Below are 22,351 nucleotides of genomic sequence, written 5' to 3'. Positions count from 1 at the left end.
GTACACGCAGAGAGTCAGCAAGAAAATGTTTTAAAAAAATGCTTTTTAAAAATAGATTCTTGGACATTTTGCATCGATTTAGAATTGTAATAAATAAGAATCGCGATTCGGACGTGAATCAATTTTTTCCGGCACCCCTATTAACAATGGATTATCACACAGACTTTTTCATTCCACCAGAATGAAGTCCACAAACCACTTATGTTTGTGGACTTCATGTGGATTACTTTCCTATGTGGAACATTTACCAAGTCAATAAGCATGGTCCAACAAAAATTAAGTCCAGTTTAAAACAGTTTCTGTTGTGCACTGCAGCAGCGTGCAGGAACACACACTCATTTATTCAGTTGTCATTCGACAGAATGCTTTGCTGTTTGATAAAGACATGTATTCATATTTGTTTGCTTGAAATGAGCACGACTGCTAATTGTATTTTATCTCTGGAGCCCAACATGGGGAAAAGCTCGAAACAGTGATGCAATCACAATTGGTTGTGGCAACGTCACTTTCAGATTGCTCCCACGTCTAATGACTCACTGGCGTGAAAACACACAGCTGGCATCTTGTTATACCATCGAGATAAAGCTTATATTTGCGAGCGTTATTTGCTCTTGGACTGAAACAGTGGTTACAATGTAAGAAAACTGCATCAAATTAAACTGTGCGCTACAAAACAATCCACCCCGGCTTGACTGTTTTCACGTCAGTCGGTGTCACCGGATGTGCGACCGACAGGTGTGCAGTAAGTAATTGAATCCTGTTATGAAGTTTCCACGTGTCTCATTTATTTCAAACAAAACAAGCAGTTTAATGTAGATAATCGCAGCTGATGGTGAGTTCACTGCATATGTACTTTTATGAGGCTCGACTGAAAAATTCTGCCTCCAACTAAATTATTTCAACAACAAGCAACATATAAAAGTGAAATTGGTACGACAATAATCGTTTGCTTATTATCACTACACCAAATGGGGTTCACTTGCAATTTCAATCATGTGCAAAATAGCCTTCAAAGTAACACATGCGCACAGTAGTCTACAAAAAATAGTGACATAAATGGATGTGCATTTGAAACAACATGTTACTGAATTACGGCAGAGATTTGTGAAGTGTTGTCTATGGCAGGGGTGCTGGAAGTTGGGGTGCTGAGGTGTCTGCACCACCCCCTGCTGGTGAGGAGCTGTATTTGCAAGGGAAATAAGTTAACCGAAGAAATCAATTTAAAAAGCATTTTTATTTTCGTAGTAGCATAACAGTAGCTCCAAAATCAACCTCTTTTTAATTAAATTTTATTTGATTTTAGAACATTTAGTGTATTTTCTGATGCACAGACAGACGGAGGTCATATAAAGGTCATATAAAGTCACATTACAGGTCATATAAAGTGATCATTTGAGAAGTTGCATTATTTTTTTTGTTTTGTCTTGTTGTTACGCTACCCCCTGGAGGGACAGTGAAGTAATGTTTTTAGTGGCTCTGTGTCTGTTTGTGTGTGTTTCCACATTTAGTAATACATGCATTGGAGTGTAACTCACCAACAGAAACCACAAATATGTATTACCGGGCCAGCAGATGAATTGAAAAATTGCCAAAAAAAAAATTAAAATAAAAAAAAAAGATATAAAGAGATAAGTGAAAGATAAAGATAATAAAAATAATAATAATAACTAGCGTATTGCCCGTGGGGATCCACAGGCTCTAGCTTGGGTAATGTTGATAAAATAGGTAGCTGACATTTTACAAGTGTGGTAATAAACTGCAGTTTCTGTAATGAGCTGGAATGGCGTGTGAGTCTAGAATGTTTTTGTAGCATTAGACCTTAGACGTTTAGACCCCAACAGTTTTTAGAGGAAGAACCTTACCTTTTATTTCCTGTTAATTACATAATTTTTAATGGTAATTTACTGTCTTAATGTATTTCTAAATTGTTTAGGTTCTTGTTATCATATACACTATTGTTATTATTATTATCATTATTATTATAATTATTATCAGTATTACTATTATTTGATTTTAAAATGGACCACAATGGAAATAACTGTATGTTTCTTGTGTCATCCATCTATATTTAACGTATTTACAATTATATTAAGTACTTACATTGAACTTACTAAATAAAATCATGCACGCACTAATGTGTTTATTTATAGATGATTTACTGCCCTCTGCTGGACGGTGTGTGAGTCCAGAATGTAAATATTATTTTCCAATGTTCAGTGTTGTTAGCTAATCTATGTAGCCTCTCTAAAAATATTAATCGTATCAATGTTCAGTTTTGGCACCATTCATCCTTTACCCAAAATACATAAGCATACCAAATGGCAAATGTCAGCTCTCCACAGTTTGTATATGATCAAAATTTCATGCACAGCTTTTTGTCTTTCTGCAATCTGCTGTAAGCAGGTGCTTATATTTGACAAACAGAGACTGTGGCGGAAGACATTAAAAGCAATACAAATTTCACTTATGGTACTAACATGACACTTAAGTCATTCATAGTAACAGCAACATAACACTTATCTAAAGTGACTAACCCAACTGAACATCAAAAACACAATAAATCAATAACACTAACAATACTGTTAAACTGACATAAACCACAGTAACATTTAATACGTCAAAACCCTGAATACCCATGGTGCATTGCAGCACAATGTCCATTGTTTACTGGTTAGCTAAAATTGCTAATTTCTCAAAAATATTTATCCTATCAACTTTCTGTTTTCCAAGCATTCATCCTTGACCCAAAATGCAAACGGCAAATGTCAGCTTTCCCAGTTTTTGAGTGATCAAAGCCATGTACACGCATGCACGCACCACTTGGCTACTATAATATAGTTAATAACAATAAGAAGAACAAGAAGAAGAAGAAGACTTACCTATATTTTTTCAAATATGTTTCTTGAAAAAATAATATACATGTACATATTTACCATAGAAGGAAGGCCTTCAAAATACGATTGACAATTTAAAATCTATCCTGAAAACACTTTTTTCTTAGCTGTCTACAATTGTGGATGGTGGGAATTATTTTATTGTTGAGTATTTTATTTCTGTTTTTATTTATTATGTGTTTCAATTTTAATTCTGATTAACTTGTGGTAGTGCGCTGGTTTTTTCTTTTGTTCTGTGAAGTACTGTGTCAATGTTAAAGTGCAATGACTGCTGTGAGTAATGTATGAGTGCAATCCACATGGTTTGTCGTTTGACTGTTATTCAACAATGCCTTCTGTGACCATTTTTTGGATGTCAATTTGCAGGTTAGTTTGCGCTTTTTGTGTGTCGGTTTTGTTAGTTTGTTTACTTGTTTGTTTTCATTTTATTTTTACACCCCATGCTGCACTTGTGCTGCCAGGCAGGGCAAATAGCATCCGGGTTGTCCATCCATCTTTCCATCTGTCCAGCCACAATTCGTTCACCACAACGTAGCTCGGCACCTATTGCTCGCAAAAACTTCATATTTGGTGGGTATTTGCCTTGGATGAGTACTTCGCATGGGTTCGAAGGCCAGTGACCTTGACCTACCTTTCAAGGTCACCAGTGGTCACAACTGTCAAATCCTTCGCTGCAACGTAGCTCGGCACCTATTGCTCACAGAAACTTCATATTTGGTGGGTACTTGCCTTGGAGGAGTACTTTGCATGGGTTCGAAGGCCGGTGACTTTGACCTACTTTTAAAAAATTACCAATAGTTGCATTTGTTCGAAGGCTACCGACTTTTATGGCCACTGTTGGCCACATCCTCTAATAAATATAATTTCAAGCTCCAATTTTTCCACTGTGTATCCCAGTTTACATCAAACACATGAGGGTTCAACCAAATACTTACCCCACACATGTACATATTATTGCACTTTACATGGAAAATAGTACTGCAGGCGGGGCATTTCGTGACAAATGTCTCTAGTTTTTCTTTTTTTTTTTTTTTTGACAGTGGCATGGAGGAAGTCCAGCTCTCACCACAGTGAAAAGTCACAGACATCTTAAAACAAACACAAACAAAAAAACACACCTGTAATCCCATCTGAGCATTCAAACTAAAACAAATTAATAAAAAAAAGCAATTTGAATTACTACAAATGAAGCTTGAAATGAATATAGGAAAAAGGGATTTCATGCAACTTTTGACTGTTCAGGGTTGCACCATGGAATCAGATTCAAATTGGATATGCGCATCAATTGGATTTTTACTGGCAGTCTGATCAAAGCAGCATACTCTCGGCTAGAATACCTTTATTAGAGAGAGTGGCGACATGACGAGTCGAAAAAAATAGGTCATGTGACTCCTGGTGCCATCTTGGGGCAAAAATAGCATTGGCTGTTAATCTGTCTGCATGTAAATTCAGCTATTTCATTTATTTATTCATTGAAAATGCCGGGTTGCTGTGCATTTGGATGCACAAATAGTCACAGCAAGGGCTTCAAGATATACAGATTCCCTTCAGATCTGAACAGAAGAAGCTGTATGGGATGGAAGTAGACATCATCATCAAAGCTTTGCGAGGTAGGTAAATTTATTGTTCAGTCCCATGTACAGTAAAACACAACTAAACCGTTGTCATATAAGCCAGATATTCGCAGTCACCGGACAAAAAAAGTCCCAAGGTTTTTGTATTGTTTTCCATGTAAAAAACACTGTATATAGCGGATTTTGTACAGCAGATTTTTCACTCACATCAGATAAAATGTTCCATCCGATCGCAATGTATTTCCATTAAAAACTCCGAGCAGTCTGGATGTGCAGAGGTACAAATTAAAATTCAGCTCTGACACTTGCCGATTTGTGGAAAGTGGGAGAGGAATCACTTCTGTGATTAAAAGTCTGACCATTTAGCTTCTTCAAACTGTGTTCAGACTCAGACCTGCAGCCCTGACATGCCCCTGTTAAATCAAACACAAACGGCTGTCATTTGACACTTTTTTGCTTTTATTCCTTCATCTCCCATCATATTGTAAATGGATCAGAAATGTCCACATCACATTTAAAGCACAAAGTCGGTTAAAGAGGAAAATGTACAGCTTATCTTTGAACTGGAGGTGATGACTGTAGAAAGAAAAGCTTGTTGAGGGTCAAATTAGTCCAGAATAAAGTATTATCCAGAGACAGAGAACTTTAAAACTGTCATGCACGTCATTGCATAACACAGAGTTACAGAGCTGCAGCTGCAATAATCAGGCTTTAAATGAATTAAATAAATCATCATGAAATTGTAAATTTATGTAAATTTGATAGTTTAACTACTTTTATATTTATTTATTTTGATAGCACCTGTACCTGGGTGTGTTGCTGTATGTGGTTAAATGATTTTTAAAAATGTTGAAAACATAAAAGGTCCATTCAGTAGTTCGGCGCAGTTAGACCCAAAATGGCACCATGTTCTGTGTTGACCCCACTCTCCAATCAAGGCATTCTACTCTCGGCTTCCTCCATTCTTTTGCCTCTATCCACCCCTTCACCAACCAATAAACCCACCTCTTGAACAAACACATACCGTATTTTGTGGAATATCAGTTGGAGGATTTTTACTAGTTTGAGAGGTCCTGTGACTTGGACACTGAAAAAAAAAAAATCATGCTCAATTAATAATAATTTATACAGGGCTTTCCTTGGAATCAATGCACGCAACAAACTACAATAATGATAAAGTAAACTCCAATAAAAATGTATACAACAATGGACAACAATCTTAAATTAAAGAGCTAATACAAAAGTCAAATGGAGTCATGTTTTTAGTGTTTCCAATGCTGGGTGCCACATGTTGAATGCTCGTATAGGCAAATATTGCATGTCGATCTGATTTCCTTTGTCCAAATTGTGTCAAATAACATTCAGTATGTTGTACGGTGCATGTTTGTATGTCCATCTTGCCTATTTTTGGACTTTAAAAGTCCTAAGTTGTCAGGATGGGCGGCTGCCCAGTACCCAGAGTGGCTGGACCCGCAATGCAAACTCCCAGACTAGGCTTTGGTGGAAGAGAAATCATTTTCTTTATTCCAGGCTTGGGTTCGGTACACATGTGGTCAGTCAGTGCAGCAGAAGTACTAGCAGGATTAGGAGGAGATGCAGTCATGAACGAGCAAGGGTCAGAGGCACGACCAAACACCGACATCTGGGATGAGGTAAGAGGCATGGTTGAGGTAACACAAAGCAGTAGTTCGATACATGGCTTGACAAAAAGAGGACTGAGAAACGGGTGCTGGAAAGTGTACAGAGACAACAATCTGGCAGGGAAGTGAAGGACTGTGAGGTTTAAATACAGGTGGGCTAAACAAGATGTGGTGTTAATGAGGTGCACGTGAGGAGAAGGCTCTAGAAAGGGGGCGTGTCTTCTGGACAAAGCGTATGGATGGGGCAAGAGTGTGAGGAAGGGAGTGCGCAAAGTGGAGTGATGTAACAGACAAAGACACGTGAGCTGGTGCAAAGAGCGTGAGTGAATGGAAACACAACGGACTGAATCAAAGTGAGGGGAAAAACAATGGCAGGTGCAGGGCATGGAGTGAATATAATTAACTGGGCGTGAGGAATAACAGGGAACAAATGAAAAGTAAACACTAAGACAAACTAAACTGGAACTGACTATGACTAAAAAATACATAAAGAGATGACAGGGCAAACCAAGACAACATAATAAACAGAAAACAAAACCCGATATAACAGCATAACAGATAACTAAATGATGAACAATAAAACACAAACTGGCTGAACAAAACAAGAACGGAACTGGACAATGGCTAACGTATAAAAGTAACAAAGAAACAAAGTGGCAAAGCAAATAGAACACAATAACCCACGATAAATAACTAATAAACACAGAGCTGGGGCAGATGGTGGGTAAACGAAAGGAGGAAAAAATAGAATCAAAGCCCAGAGCGGGCCAAAATCACATGTGCTACACTAATTTCCTATCTGATATTAAACTTGCGTCCTGGGAAACACTGTGCGATAATGCAAGTTCCCCATAAAAGAAAAAAGGTGCAACTCCCAAGGGACATATACTCTGGAAAACACCTCTCCTCACTGTACTGCACAGAACAACACCAAGACACACCTACACCTCTTTGAACTAAAATAAATTAACTGGATTCCTCCTGAACAAAAAGGACATACAAACCATCTTCCCTTAAACTTATCATACATCTATGTCCAACACCCAATTCACCTGAACTGAAATACTGCAATAATTAAGAATTATTTAATTATATTATTGGTACTCTGAATTGCAGTTTGGATTCTGTTCATTTTTTGTGACTGATTGGTTACTGTGTTTGATTGCTAACCTTAAGTAACGGAATTACTTTTTGGTTTGGTTTGAATTAAATTTTAAAGGATATGTCACATGTTATTTAACGTCCTGGTTAGCAACACAACATCATGACTGTCTACCAGTGCACATGCGGTAATATTTAGTGGTCTCTAATGTATTTTATTGCTAATTATCCCTCTCGCTGAGTGAGTGAATGGGTGCTTTATCGGAAAACGTCTTACTCTGCACTTCTCGGCATGTGACGTACATTTAGAAACAAATGTGGTTATGTCCAATAACGAAGGATTTGAACTTTCATTTGAAAGTGACAGCTTGGATTTACAGAGGATGTACAGAAAGGAGACGACACACAAACCTCAAGCAGACCAGACTCAATGGGGTGACCCTCTGCTTGGGCCATGCTACCGACACAATTTACAATACAAATATACAGGAAATTTGGGGAGTCCATGCTGGTGCACAGGAGAAGAGGCCTGCAGAAGAAGACACCCTCATCTAATCTGTTGATCATCTGTTCAGTGGCTTAAAGACACTGTTTGCACTTGTAACAAAAACATTAATTCACTCTTAATTTCTGATGGCTAACTAGTGTTTTAAATGATAAACCAGGTTTTCTAACGTTTCATTGCATGGTACGCTCATCTCACATATGATTGTGTGTTCAGTGGGTGAAGAAGCAGTTAACTTATTTTGGTCCTTATAGTGACACTAATTTGTTCATTAGCTGTGCTCCTTTACACCATGTGTGCCTTATAAATGAATAATGCATCGATTAATCCATTTGCTTCTTCTTGCATGAAGTGACAAGTGCAACTTATATACTTTCCTCCTGGTCTCTCTCTCTCTCTCTCTCTCTCTCCTCTCTCTCTCTCTCTCCCTCCCCTCTCTCTCTCTCTCAAAGAGCATTTTTTGGACCAATGCGACTTACATTCCTGTGCAACTTATACTTGAGAAAATACCATACGCACCTCTACTTATTAACTTCCTGTGATGGCGTTACATGTCCTACATATAAACATTATACATGTACAGCGGAACTCTATACGTGCTCATGTTATGCAGTGTAATTGAGCTCAGCAACACACTGGTGTCCTTAGTTTTCTCAGAGCAGAAAATAGACTCATCTGTCTGCAGGTGTTGCGAGTGGCAGTTCATTATGTTGTGGATGCAGCTTGGTTTAGGAGAGTTTCAGACAATATGCTCCAGGAGGGAGGGGTTGGGGTTATATTTACTTTTAATATGTCCTTATGTTTCAAAATCTGCAGAATAAACGTCACACACCCTTGTCTGAAGCATTCTATTGAAATCTCCCTTATGATGTAACCTGAGGCCTGGTGAGTGGTGAGTGAAGCAGGCATAGCTTTTCTGTAGGTCGTGGCTGCTGGGTCTAGATGGATTTGGACACTGATGTGAGGCCCACCCATTTGGTTAGCTGAGTGAGCAGGAAGTGTCAAGCCAAGCTGGCACTCTCCTCTATAGCTCATGCGTGTCTTCATGCATGTCATCATTTCCAAAGCTACGTACCAGAATTTAATGCGGATGTTATGGAAACCTGGTGCACCACTGGTGGGCTGCAGGGGTGACTGTGTAGCTCTTGGTCATTGGGGTTAGGTCAAAGGATCGGTTGTTGATTGAGACTGGGTGCCTGAATAACCACAGCTCAGATACCAGACCCTTGGCAGCTGCAGTTATGCACATCTCAAAACTTAATTTCATATACTCACAAGTTTCTCTGAAACATAAGATGAGGCAGATATGTGAGATGAACAGTTTATATTACTGGGGTGTACTGTGACACTTTCCTGTGGTCTATCTACACCTCATTTGACCTGCAATTCCTCATATGTCCTGCAAAATAACTGATTGGTGCAGCGGCTGTGATTCGTGGAGGGAATAACAACATTCTTGCAAATGAGCTGTCTTGAGTGAGAGAAAGGGAATTGGGGCTGGAGATGCAGGAAATTACTAAAGAGTGAGCACATCAGAGCAGTCATGACTGACGCGCAATTGCATTGTGAGGAAGCGTCAGCTGCGACACTTTAACCATGTGGCCAGTTTCTCTGTGCATGATCCAACACGCTGGTGCCTGAGTGTTGATGACCCCAGTAGCTGGAAAAGGCCAAGGAGATGCCCACATTTCACCTGCCTGTGGCAGACAGATGGTTATTTTAGAGATAGGGGAATGGACTGGTTTGTCTGCTTGGCTGGTTGCCATCTAGTACCCAAGGCGGTTCTGTGGTGTTGTTAGCTGTGGCAAAGCGCAGCACCAATACATGACTTGACTTGACATGGGTGCATCAGAGCAGTGGTTTATGGGGCGGTTATGCTGTGCATCCTTATAATAGATGTGCTTCTCCCACATCCTGCTTGGGTGTAGGCCTCTGGTCATCTCCAATCTGTTGACCCTGCTCCTACTTTTACTGCTGCCCCCTTAGCCATGCTGCTGACTGGCTTGACTGTGTAGTGTATTGTCCTGCTTGGTGTGGCATCGCTTCCAGACCTGTGCCAAGACCATTGGGATGGACTCTCATGTGCCTTTGTGCCATTTTGCAGGAGGGACCTAGTGGATATCTTTGGGCACACACTGGTCATGCACCCAGAATGACTGACTTGCCTGGCTAGCTTGGGATTGCTTGTGGACTTGAGACTATCTGGGATTTTGTGACTCTTGATGATGCTGTTTGCTGAGCATGTCAGCTTGACAATAGTGCTCCTGTAGAGCTGTGCGTCCCCTCTGACTTCATGGAAGTATTCAGTACCTGTCCTGACTCAATACATCAATAACAATTATAGCATCCACCACACCACAAAACCGCTGCGGGCCCTGCAAAGCAACTGCTTTGGCAGACAACCAACTCTTGACAGTAAAAATTTGTCTGCAGCAGCCAGATTAAATGCAGGCTTTCCCTTAGCCTGTTCCAGACACTGTGGTCCCTCATGCTGAGGCAACAGTGGTGCTAGATTATACATGAAGAACATGCCACATGGCCAAAATGTCACATCTGATGTTCTCTCACAATGCAAGTGACATCTTAAGTACATAAATACGTATGTGTTAATTTGAAACAAAGTCATCCTTAGCTGACTGCACAGTGGAAATCCCTCAGTAAATCCACCCACCAAAGACCCCTGGTATTCTCCCATGGTTTCTTCTTTTCCAGAGGTAAGGCTCTAAATGGCTTTCATCAGTTTCCTTTATAATGTCCTACCCTCCAATGGGAAATCACTGCAGAGTTACTTTCTTAGAGTGCAGAAACAAGAAGACTACTTTTTTTATGTTGAGCTTTGTGACAGCTTTTATGGTGGCTGTGCTAATCCTAACGCCAACCCCCCAAAAACGGATTACCTGCAGGCAGCAGGGCTACCTATAGTCCCCAGAACCAGAACGCCATGCCCAGAATGCACATAGTACAAATAAAATATATATAAAAAAAACTTATTTGCATGATTTTTTTTCTTTTTTGCAGACAAATCAAATTAAAAAATGAATATTTCATGAATAAAATTCCATTTAAAAAACGCATTAAAAAACAACTAAGAACAGAAAAATTAGTTGATAACATCAAACAACGAGACAAACAGCACAGTATAAAAATGTATTTTTAACATTAAAACAGATAACTACAAGTATGGGGTGAAAAACTACGTCATCTAAGAAGAATATTTTCTTGATGATGTTCACAAACTAGTAGATATGCTAGCTTGTGTAGAGAATTTATTAGGGTGTTGCATCCTTTAAACAGTTGGTCCTGAAAAGGTATAATTTGGAGATACAGAATTTGTGCCATGAATTACATGCTACTTTGGCCAGTCTGCATATCATCTAAATTATGTTTTTAAAATCTCATTTTTATGTAGCGCACTGCTAAAAAAGTGATGGTTCATAGCCTAACTGTTTTCCCTGTCTTGTTCAAAATCCTCTGAAGGTATCACCTGCTCTGTCTGATCCCTACATCACCTGCACTGGGCTAAATCCATCCAGTTTTAAACACCTCTGAGTTGTTGCAACCTTGCAGCCACCCCAGTGCTGCAGTGCAGTTATTTGACTACTTGCTGCCACCAAATGCCTGCCTTGCCAGATGTAGAAATTCATGGCCATTACCTATAAATAAACACAAATATTAGCCCACCATGGACCCCATGTACTCTTCACGATGCATTTGCAGTAAAAGAACAAAGTATGCCTCCATAAACACTCCAACACTGTGCACATAAACTGAGAGCATTAAGCAGCCACAGTAATGTTTGCATCATTCACCAATCATTATTTTCTACATGCAGTGACTCTACTCTGAAGCATTCTTGCATTCATTGCCAGCATATAAGGAACATGAAAAAAATCTCCTTTCCTTTGGAAGGATTTACGTGTCCCTGCTGGTATCAGCCACAATTCTCCTCTCATGCCAGAGGGAACATGAAATCAGTGTAGCTGTATTCTGTTGGAAGCATGGAGCTCGACTCTTGCTGCAGGCTTTAATCCTCCTAATTCAAAAGGATGAATGCCACTGAAGTGGCATACACCTTCACAACAACACTCTAGAAAACTCGTTTGTTTTCCTTTTACTGTTTTTTTTTTTTTTGGAAATCAGAGCATGGTCACAGATATATACGTGCCAGGTAAAAATTCTGTATACAGCACACCTAATGTTTGGCTGAATGACGTTTTGCCAGGTCCAGCTTGATCAGATGCTTGTGGTAGCCACCAACAAGCTTGAGTGAAAATTCTTGCAGGTATTTGGCCACTCTTCTTTGCAGAGTTCAATTAAATTAACAGGTTTTCTGGCAGGGACTATGGTTTTAAGAACACACTATTTCAATGAGGCTGATGCCTAAAGTTTAATGTCACCCTGCAACCAGCTTTGACATGTGTTTAAAGTCACTGTCCGTTAGAACACCCAGTTATGCCCAAGTTTGAATCATCTAATGGTTTGGTAATGTTTGGGAAGCGCTACTGTTTTGAGGTTAGTATTTTGCTGAGGCTTAAGAGGCATGTGTCTTTAATATACATCCACTGTGTGCAAGGCACCAGTTTCACTGGCAGTAAAGCAGTCTCAAAATAATAATTATTACAGCCCCATATCAGAAAAAATAGGCAGCATACAAAATGCAAATGCCAAAAAAAAAACCCTGCAGTGAATCTTTGACTCCTATTCCACTGCAGACAGTATGTCCCTCAAGATATTTCTTTTTTGTGCAGTCAGCTTAATGCAGTTATTAATATAGGACATCCATCCCTGCATTTAAGATCAGCAACACTCAGTCATCTTCAACCGCTTATCCGGATCGGGTCGTGGGGGCAACAGTTCCAGTAGGGGACTCCAAACTTCCCTTTCCCGAGCCACATTTGGGCGATTCTATGGTAACGGAATTACAATCGGAGCACATTTTTATGGGGAGCTAAAATATGGCCAGATTTCCCATCCTCATAATTCCATTACCATAGATCACCCATTTACCACCTCAGACAGGGGGATCCCAAGGCTTTCCCAGGCCAGTGTGGAGAAATAATCTCTCCCCTAGTCCTGGGTCTTCCCTGAGGTCTCCTCTCCGCTGGACATGCCTAGAACACCTACCTCGGAGGCACCCCTGAGGCATTCTTGCCAGATGCTGGGAATCACCTCAGCAGCGGCTCTACTAAGAGCTCCTCACAAATGACTGAGCTTTCTCGCCTTATCACTAAGGGAGACCCCAGTCACTCTCCTGTGGAAACCCATTTTGGCCGCTTGGACCCACAATCTAGTTGTTTTGGTTATGACTCAACCCACATAACCATAGGTGAGTGTAGGAACAAAGTCTGACCGGTAGATTGAGAGCTTCGCCTTTCGGCTCAGCTCCCTTTTTGTCAGAACACCATCCCTGCTGCGCCGATTCTCTGGTCAATCTCACGTTCCACTGTCCTCTCACTTGTGAACAAGACCCCGAGGTACTTGAACTCTTCACTTGGGGCAAGACCGTATTCCCTACCTGGAGTAGGCAATCCATCGGTTTCCTGCTGAGAACCATGGCCTCAGATTTAGAGGTGCTGAGCCTCATCCCAGCTGCTTCACACTTGGCTGCGAACCAATCCAGTGAGTGTTGGAGGTCATCAGCTGATGAGCCAACAGGACCACATCATCTGCATAAAGCAGTGACGACAGCGTCAACCCACCAAACTGAAGAACCTCCTCCCCCAACTGCACCTCAATATCCTGTCCATGAATATCACAAACAGGATTGGTGATGAGATGCAGCCCTGTCGGAGGCCAACCCCCACCGGGAATGAGTCAGCCTTATAACCAAGGACCCGAACACAGCTCTTGCTTTGTATGTACAGATATTGGATGGCCCTCAGAAGGGACCCCCCTCATTCCATACTCTCACAGCACCTCCCACAACATCTCCTGGGGTACCCGATCATACGCCTTCTGACCATCAACATAAAAGAATGATGTGATAGTCTCCACCACCTGTGTGCATTCTGTCTCATATTGCTTGACATGCTTTCATACAGTAGCTGCGATTAGAAATGGGCTTGAAGAGGTTCCAAACACCACTCTGGTCAATATCAATAAATATATTTTCTCATTGTTCTCTGCATGTGGCAGGCCCGCAAAGCACAGAAATCTTACAGCATCGCTATCTGGTTTTGACAAATGATATCTGCAAGAATGCCTTTTTCATGTCTGCCATGTATGCGACTTCATGTAATCTGAACTTGATCAAAACACTCATAAATTCTAGGTTCAGACTGGGTCCTGCTATAAGGGGCCGCTCTTTTCATGAGATAAAGCATCAAACACAGCTCACAGGTTGGTTGTCGCTTTATCCTCTCTCAAAAGAGCATGATGAGGTATGTAATACTGTATTTCATTGGATGTCACATCCTCTGCCATTCCTTGCTTTACACAGTCCTCTACCACTTCATTGTATCTGTTATAGAATGTAAGATCCTTCCTGAATTTTTGCTTCAAGCCCTCCAACCTAATTTGGACTATGCCTTAATTGTCTTGGAGTGCAGGGTGGTCTTTTTGCCATGACAGTGTTCCACTTGATAGTGTCCATCCTTGTAGATGGAGGTTTATCAAACTGCTGCAAACTTCAAGGTCCTCTGGCCTCTCAAAATTTTCACTTGTGATTTTCAGTTACTTAATTTCCCAGAATGCGCAGCAGCTTGTTAATGTGAGCATCCTCACTGAGCTGAATATGCATGCAGATTCTCTCTGTCATGTTTGACACTGCACTGGGCAATGCATCCAATTGTACTCTCTAAGGCTACCAGGCTCTCTGTCGGTGTCTCTACATGGCCTGTTACTATATGCCAGTAATAATCTGAGCCAGTGAGCACAGAAAGTTCACATTTGCCATATCCAGGAAAGTCAATGAGCAGAAGACTTATCCTATTTCTGCGTATGACCCCCTGATACCTTCATCGCCTCTGTGCACACTTGAGGTGTCACGACTGCCTCCATTTCAACACTCTGGTGTTTATCCCAGACATTCTCCAAGATTTGTTTCTTCATGTTGGAGTATAGCAGCCAACTGTGTGGATGGTGAATGTGCCTTCTCTAATCACAGGTCATTTCAGTGTTTTGACCATGTTTTCGTGGACAAAACTTGCCTGACTGCTGCCTCCCAGCTAACAATGAAGTACAGTTGTATGCAAAGGTTTGGGCACCCCTGACAATTTTCATGATTTTCCTTTATAAATCATTGGTTGTCTGGATCAGAAATTTCAGTTGAATATATCATATAGCTGATGAACACACTGATATTTGAGAAGTGAAATGAAGTTTCTAGTATTTACAGAAAGTGTGCAATAATTATTTAAACAAAATTGGGGAGGTACAGAAGTTTGGGCACCCTTGTCATTTTATTGATTTGAATACATTTAGCACTAATTATTGGAACACAAAACTGGGTTGCTAAGCTCATTGACCCTTGACCTCCTTACACAGGTGAATCCAATCATGAGAAAGTGTATTTAAGGTGGCCATTTGCAAATGTTTCCCCTCTTTACATCTCTTCTAATGAGTGACAACATGGGAGCCTCTAAATAACTCTCAAATGACCTCAAAAACAAAGACTGTTCAACATCATGGTTTAGGGGAAGGATACAAAAAGCTATCGTGGAGATTTCAGCTGTCAGTTTGCACTGTGAGGAATAAAGTGAGGAAATGGAAGACCGCAGGCACAGAACGAGTTAAGGCCCAAAGTAGCAGGTCAAGAAAAATCTCAGATAAGCTGAAGCGAAGGATGGTGAGAACAGTCATAGTCAACCCACAGACCTGCTCCAAAAACCTACAACTAGGGATGGGTATTGATAAGATTTTATTGATGCCATTATCGATTCTGCTTATTGATCCAATTCCTTATCGATACCTCTTGTGAATTTTCTGTGTACTAAAAGCAGGTTTTCTATGTCAACATTTTATTGAGTCTTAAAGTAAATAAATATGAAATTGATCTCTGGACATAAATAAACAAAATCTGTAGTTTTGTCAAAAGCATTTCCTTTCAGATATTCTGGCATGAATGTCACTCCATACCTTTGACCTGAGCTCAGCTGGCTGCTGCACTCAAGATTACCCCCCACCACCACCCACATGCAAATATTTGAATTCTAGAAGCTCTGAAATGCAATCTGGGATTATTCCAGACAATAAACTACAGAACAGAATCCATTTTGGTGAGAAAAAAAACAACTTTCCTTATTCAAATTCATTCCAGCAGTATTCTGCTCTTAGTAGGATGCAGTAGTTTTCTAGCTTGGCAGATAGTTCTGGTGGAAATCACTGAAGAAATTAACAACTTAAAAATATGGTTTGACCAAAACAAATTGTCATTAAACTTAAGTAAAACAGGGATGAAGTGGAGGTGTAAGAGTCACTAGGTGTTCACAAGAAACAGTTATTTATTTCTATATTTATTTATTTATTTATGTTCATTGTTAGTTGGCTTTATATTTTCTGTTGTGTTTTTTTATCAGGTTCTTTTTGTCTCTTTCTCTAAAATTGTATTGTAGCATTATTAGTTATTATTACTATTATTGTTGTTGTTGCTATTATTATTATTATTAATATGAGGGCTGTCAATAAAGTAACGGTCCTTTTTATTTTTTTCAAAAACTATATGGATTTCATTCATATGTTTTTACGTCAGACACGCTTGAACCCTCGTGCGCATGCGTGAGTTTTTCCACGCCTGTCGGTGACGTCATTCGCCTGTGAGCACTCCTTGTGGGAGGAGTCGTCCAGCCCCTCGTCGGAATTCCTTTGTCTGAGAAGTTGCTGAGAGACCGGTGCGTTGTTGATCAAACTTTTTTCTAAACCTGTGAGACACATCGAAGTGGACACGGTTCGAAAAATTAAGCTGGTTTTCAGTGAAAATTTTAACGGCTGATGAGAGATTTTGAGGTGATTCTGTCGCTTTAAGGACTTCCCACGGTGCGAGACGTCGCTCAGCGCTCTCAGCCGCCGTCGTCAGCCTGTTCAAGCTGAAAACCTCCACATTTCAGGCTCTATTGATCCAGGACGTCGTGAGAGAACAGAGAAGTTTCAGAAGAAGTCGGTTTCAGCATTTTATCCGGATATTCCACTGTTAAAGGAGATTTTTTTAATGAAAGACGTGCGGACGGGTCCGCGCGTCGGGACGCAGCCGACGCGACGCTCCGCCACAGGAAAAACACCTCTGTTGAAAGCCTTAAGGACAAGTTGGAACATGTCCTGCTGTTAACAATTTCTATGTACTCACCTCCACTGAAAGCCATCAAAAGCCGCCTGGATTTTACAAATGGTTATCAACACGGAGGTGTTTTTCCTGTGCCGCCGCACCGCGTCGGCTGCGTCCGACGCGCGGACCCGTCTGCACGTCTTTCATTAAAAAAATCTCCTTTAACAGTGGAATATCCGGATAAAATGCTGAAACCGACTTCTTCTGAAACTTCTCTGTTCTCTCACGACGTCCTGGATCAATAGAGCCTGAAATGTGGAGGTTTTCAGCTTGAACAGGCTGACGACGGCGGCTGAGAGCGCTGAGCGACGTCTCGCACCGTGGGAAGTCCTTAAAGTGACAGAATCACCTCAAAATCTCTCATCAGCCGTTAAATTTTCACTGAAACCAGCTTAATTTTTCGAACCGTGTCCACTTCGATGTGTCTCACAGGTTTAGAAAAATTTTGATCAAACAACGCGCCAGTCTCTCAGCAACTTCTCAGACAAAGGAATTCCGACGAGGGGCTGGACGACTCCCTCCCACAAGGAGTGCTCACAGGCGAATGACGTCACCGACAGGCGTGGAAAACTCACGCATGCGCACGAGGGTTCAAGCATGTCTGACGTAAAAACATATGAATGAAATCCATATAGTTTTTGAAAAAATAAAAGGACCGTTGCTTTATTGACAGACCTCGTATATAAACAAAAATAAATTTAAAAAATATTACAATTTGTACTGCGACAGACTGGCATCCTGTCCTGGGTGTACCCCGCCTCACGCTCTATGATTGCTGGGATAGGCTCCAGCCCCCCACGACCCTTAATTGGACTAAGCGGTAGAAGATGAATGAATGAATTACAATTTGTAATACATTTGACTCTTTTACGACAACAAACGCTGAGCCATTAATTATGATACAGAAAACAAATGCACACAAACGTGCTGAGATGCGAACAGCTTAATACTAACTTTAACATTGACAAGGCCATAGACATGCTAACACATTAGCATCGGCCCCGTTTTTAAGTTATAAAATACATCAACTGTTTCAGAAGATCATAACAGGTCGGTTTAACATAAAAAAGGTAAATAATTACAGACATATGCTCATTGGGGTTTTAGCGGGGAGAAATTAAGATAAAGCGAAATAAAACAAAGAACCAACGAAGCAGCGAGTTGCAGAAATGGTTAAAGAACCCCTGCAGGATCTGTAATCAACATAGACATGATAATTTTCCCGACAAATATCCCCAAAAACAACGGCCGCTCTGAAGGACCGATAAGGGAATCATTAAGCAAAAAGGCTACTGATGTCGGTGGATCGAATCATTTCTTAACGACACCCAAAAAGAACCGGTTCCCGATACCCAACCCTACCTATAACATGATCTTGCTGCAGATAGTGTCTCTGTGCATCATTCAACTACACAGCGCCCTTTGCACAGGTAGATGCTGTAATGCAGTTTAAGCCTTTTCTGCATACACGCCACAAACAGAGTCGCTTGAGGTATGCTAAAGCACATTTGGACAAGCCAGCTTCATTTTGAAATAAGGTGCTGTGGACTGATGAAACTGAATTGAGTTATTTGGACAGAACAAGGGGCGGTATGCATGGCTGGAAAAAAACAAAACAAAACACAGCATTCCCAGAAAAACACTTGCTACCTACAGTAAAATTTGGAGGTGGTTCCATCATGCTGTGTGGCTGTGTGGCCAGTGCAGGTACTGGGAATCTTGTTAAAGTTGAGAGTCACATGGATTCCAGTCAATATCAGCAGATTCTTGAGAACAATGTTCATGAATCAGTGACAAAGTTGAAGTTGCGCCGGGGCTGGATCTTTCAACAAGACGATCCCAAACACTGCTCAAAATCTACTAAGGCATTCAGGCAGAGGAACAAGTACAACATTCTGGAATGGCCATCTCAGTCCCCAGATCTGAATATTATTGAAAATCTCTGGGGTGATTTTAAGCGGGCTGTCCTTGCTCGGAAACCAACAAACCTGAGATGCTTTGTAAAGAAGAATGGTCCAAAATACCTTAAACTAGAATCCAGACTTTCACTGGAAGCTATAGGAAGTGTTTTGAGGCTGTTATTTCTGCAAAACGAGGATCGACTAAATACTGATGTATTTTTTTCTTTTGGGGTGCCCAAATTTATGCACCTAATTTTGTTTAAAGAATTATTGCACACTTTCTGTAATTCCTATAAACTTCATTTCACTTCTCAAATATCACTGTGTTTGTCTGCTATATGATATAATTAACTGAAATTTCTGATCCAGACAACCAGTGATTTATAAAGGAAAATCATGAAAATTATCAGGGGTGCCCAAACTCTTGCATACAACTCAACTGTATTTCCTGCCAGTCTGCCCAACCACACAGGCCTTGGCAGTTTGCAGCAATACACTGTCGTCATGGTTCGGTTTTGCATCTGCTGGTAGGATTACTGAGGAGAAGACAGTGTCTGTTTTTTCAGGAATTGTCAGAAGGGGTTCATTATTTTGGTCACAAATGGCTATGTGATGCCTGCCTCCACACACGGCACATGCCACACCTTTCACTCTGCAGAACCTTGCAATATGTTTCAGTCCTAGGCTTTCAAAGCACCTGTCTAGCTTCATCAGCTTCTCTTTACGTGCTTCAACCTGACAGTCTGGACATCTCTCAGCCTTGTGTTTTGCACTATCACAGAACAGAAAATTTTGCATCCTCTGGCTTGCTGTGTGGAGTGCAGCTGCAGATGCCAGGCTTGGCTTCCTTGGCCTCATTTCATGGGAAATGAACGTTTTCCTGCATTGTCTGTGAGCAGACAGGCTGTCTCTCTGATTGTATGCTCTCATGATTTGCAGTGCTTTGTCTCTACTCTGAACCACCTTTTTCTGGAATTTCAGAACATCAGGCACTCTCCAGCCATCCTCTTCACCCCTTTGGCAACTATAGTCAAGAGCCATGTCCTCTGGCATCATCTGTAGCAGTATTGGGCATAACATGCTGCCATGGGTGTCCGATACCACTCCCAGTGACTCTAGACTCTGTATCTGAATTTCACATTCATTATATAGCTACCTCAGTGCATTAACATCTGATGATTTCCTCACAGGAGAGATTCAACAGTTTTGAGATGTGAGCATTTGTGAGCATCAAATCCTTTCTTCCAAATCTGCTTTGGAGAATGTCAACTGCACATCATAATTACCATCTGTTGGTGTGAGTCCAGCTACTGCTGGCCCCGTCAGGTAGGTTTCCAGATATGTGAGTTTTTCTCTTACAAAGTGCATTGTTCCCATGGATAGCAGTGTTGCACTGGTTCCAGAATTCCTGCCACAAACTCACATTTCCATTAAATTTCTCAGTTATCAGCACTGGCATCATAACTGTCAGACTGCTGCTCTGTGATCCTGTAAAGTTAGCGCTAGTATCACTGAGATGAGCAGACAGGCAGTTGTTATTATCTACAGACTCATGTGCCCTCAGAAGATGGTGTGCTTTGTTTTGAATCCTGATATTGTGGTCCTTATATTCCTCTGCCGGTTCAACCTCTGGCTCCACTTCTTCCAGGAGTGTGGGGCAATCTCACTCAAACTGTCCTCCTTTACTGACAACACAGCCAGCATCTCCCCAGCTTACATCTGGATCATCCTTTGATGATTCACCATCAATCTGATTCATGAGTCTTGTGGTGGAACTCCATATCATCTGTTTTTGTTTCAGTCTTTCAGCATGCTGTTCACCAGCAAGCAGTTGCATTATGGTCTCTTCACTTTGGTCATCAGCCATTTTCTCTCAAGCTACCTGGGTTTTGGCACCAAAAAAAATGAGGCAACTTACTTGAACTACTTTAAAAATAAGGAGATGAGAGTCCGGACATGAACAGAATCACTTTTGTGAAATAAAGGTTGCTTGGCATGGTTTGCATGACGTGCAGGTTAGTTGAATTGGAAACTTTAACTTGACCATAGGTGTGCATGTGGGTGCGAATGTGTTTATTTGTCTATATGTCTATACCAGGGGTGGACAACAACAGCCAAGACAGTGCAGGTTTTCCTTGCAGCCAATGACCTCAGCAGGTGGTTTTGCTGATGAGCTTCTCCACTGAACATAAACACCTGATCCTCAATGAAATCACCTGCTGAGAAGATTGGTAGAAAGGAAAACCTGCAGCATCTTGGACTTTCATGGCATATAATTACCCACCCCTGGTCTATACAGACTGCCATCCTGTCCAGGGTGTACCCTGCCTCATGCCCTATGACTGCTGGGATAGGCTCCAGCACCCCCCCCACCAAATAGAGCAAGCGGATATAGAAAATTGAGTGGATGGATGGATGAACATGGATGTCACTGGAAAAGATGTTACTCTAAATTTTCAAGGTACTTACTGTATGTACCAAATTATGATTGCAGTCACCTGTTGTGGTAAATGCTTTAGTATCCCAACTTTTTTATAATGTGTTGCAGGCCTTATGGCCCAGTCACACGGCACTTAACGAAGGGCAACAAAGCCCTGACAAAACAAGAAATCTGGACTTTCATTGACTTTTGCTGGCATCGTTTAACCTTTGCGCAGCTTCGTTCCTGCAGCTGGAGCTTCGTCAGGATTTTTAAACTGTTGAAAAATTTGAACAAAGGGCAATGAAAACCTCAATTCATCCGTGTTTCATTTTGCTGTTGTTCTTGACATTTTTAAATTGTTTGTTTAGTTTTTGTAACGTTATTATTCAGTTTGACTTCGTTCGACCGGCTGAATGTTTTCACACAGTGCAGAAGCCGGTTTGTGAGCACTGAGGCTGCTGCTGTGTTCCTGTACCGTCGGAAATTACAGGGCAAACTCAGCCTGTTTGCTTGGATTGTTTTTATCTGGGTGGGGAGTCAGCTTCAGTGTGCTCAGGCACCTTATATAGGCCAGAATTAATCTTTTGTGTGGATACAATTACTTATTTTGCCATAAGCAACTGCTGAATTTGAAACAACAAAAAAGTTGTGTAATTTCCGACGGTACTTGAACGCAGCATTAGCGGCAGCAGCAGTTCCAGCGTGCACTTATTATTTTTTATTAAATATAACAATATGAATGTAGGAATGACAATCCAGCCCTTATGTACATGTGGCAACAGGTAGATGATTCAGATGATTATATAAAGAGCTGTTCTGGAAGACAGAATTCATGTTGTGGATCAGCTGCAGCTTGTTGAAATAATCGCACATGGAGAGTCAATGCGCGCATTCACAAGCACTGATCAATTTACTGCTCTGATATATTCAATCATCTTTACACTTAAAATTTATTCCCTGTTTTGACAGTTTTCTGTTATAAATCAATATATATGGCTTAGAACATAATACAGTGATAGAGCAGTGACCACGGAACGCCAGTTTTTTTTTTTTTT

At 41.0% G+C, this 22,351-nt stretch overlaps 1 protein-coding gene and 1 long non-coding RNA gene across 2 annotated transcripts in view; one reads left to right on the top strand and one right to left on the bottom strand.

The window, feature by feature from the left end:
* The window catches only part of nbeab (neurobeachin b), a 1,103,372-nt gene that overhangs the window by 869,356 nt on the left and 211,665 nt on the right, over nt 1-22,351 (bottom strand). The gene's annotated exons all lie outside the window — the stretch shown is intronic.
* Nucleotides 303-18,620, top strand: LOC117508607. Its single transcript, XR_004560145.1, has 3 exons — nt 303-490; nt 8,745-8,751; nt 18,609-18,620. It is a non-coding gene; the product is annotated as an uncharacterized LOC117508607 (long non-coding RNA).

Source organism: Thalassophryne amazonica, chromosome 4 (genome assembly GCF_902500255.1).
Source record: "Thalassophryne amazonica chromosome 4, fThaAma1.1, whole genome shotgun sequence".
Taxonomy (NCBI): Eukaryota; Metazoa; Chordata; class Actinopteri; order Batrachoidiformes; family Batrachoididae; genus Thalassophryne; species Thalassophryne amazonica.
Note: the sequence above shows the minus strand (reverse complement) of the source record. Positions and strands in the feature narration are given on the sequence as shown.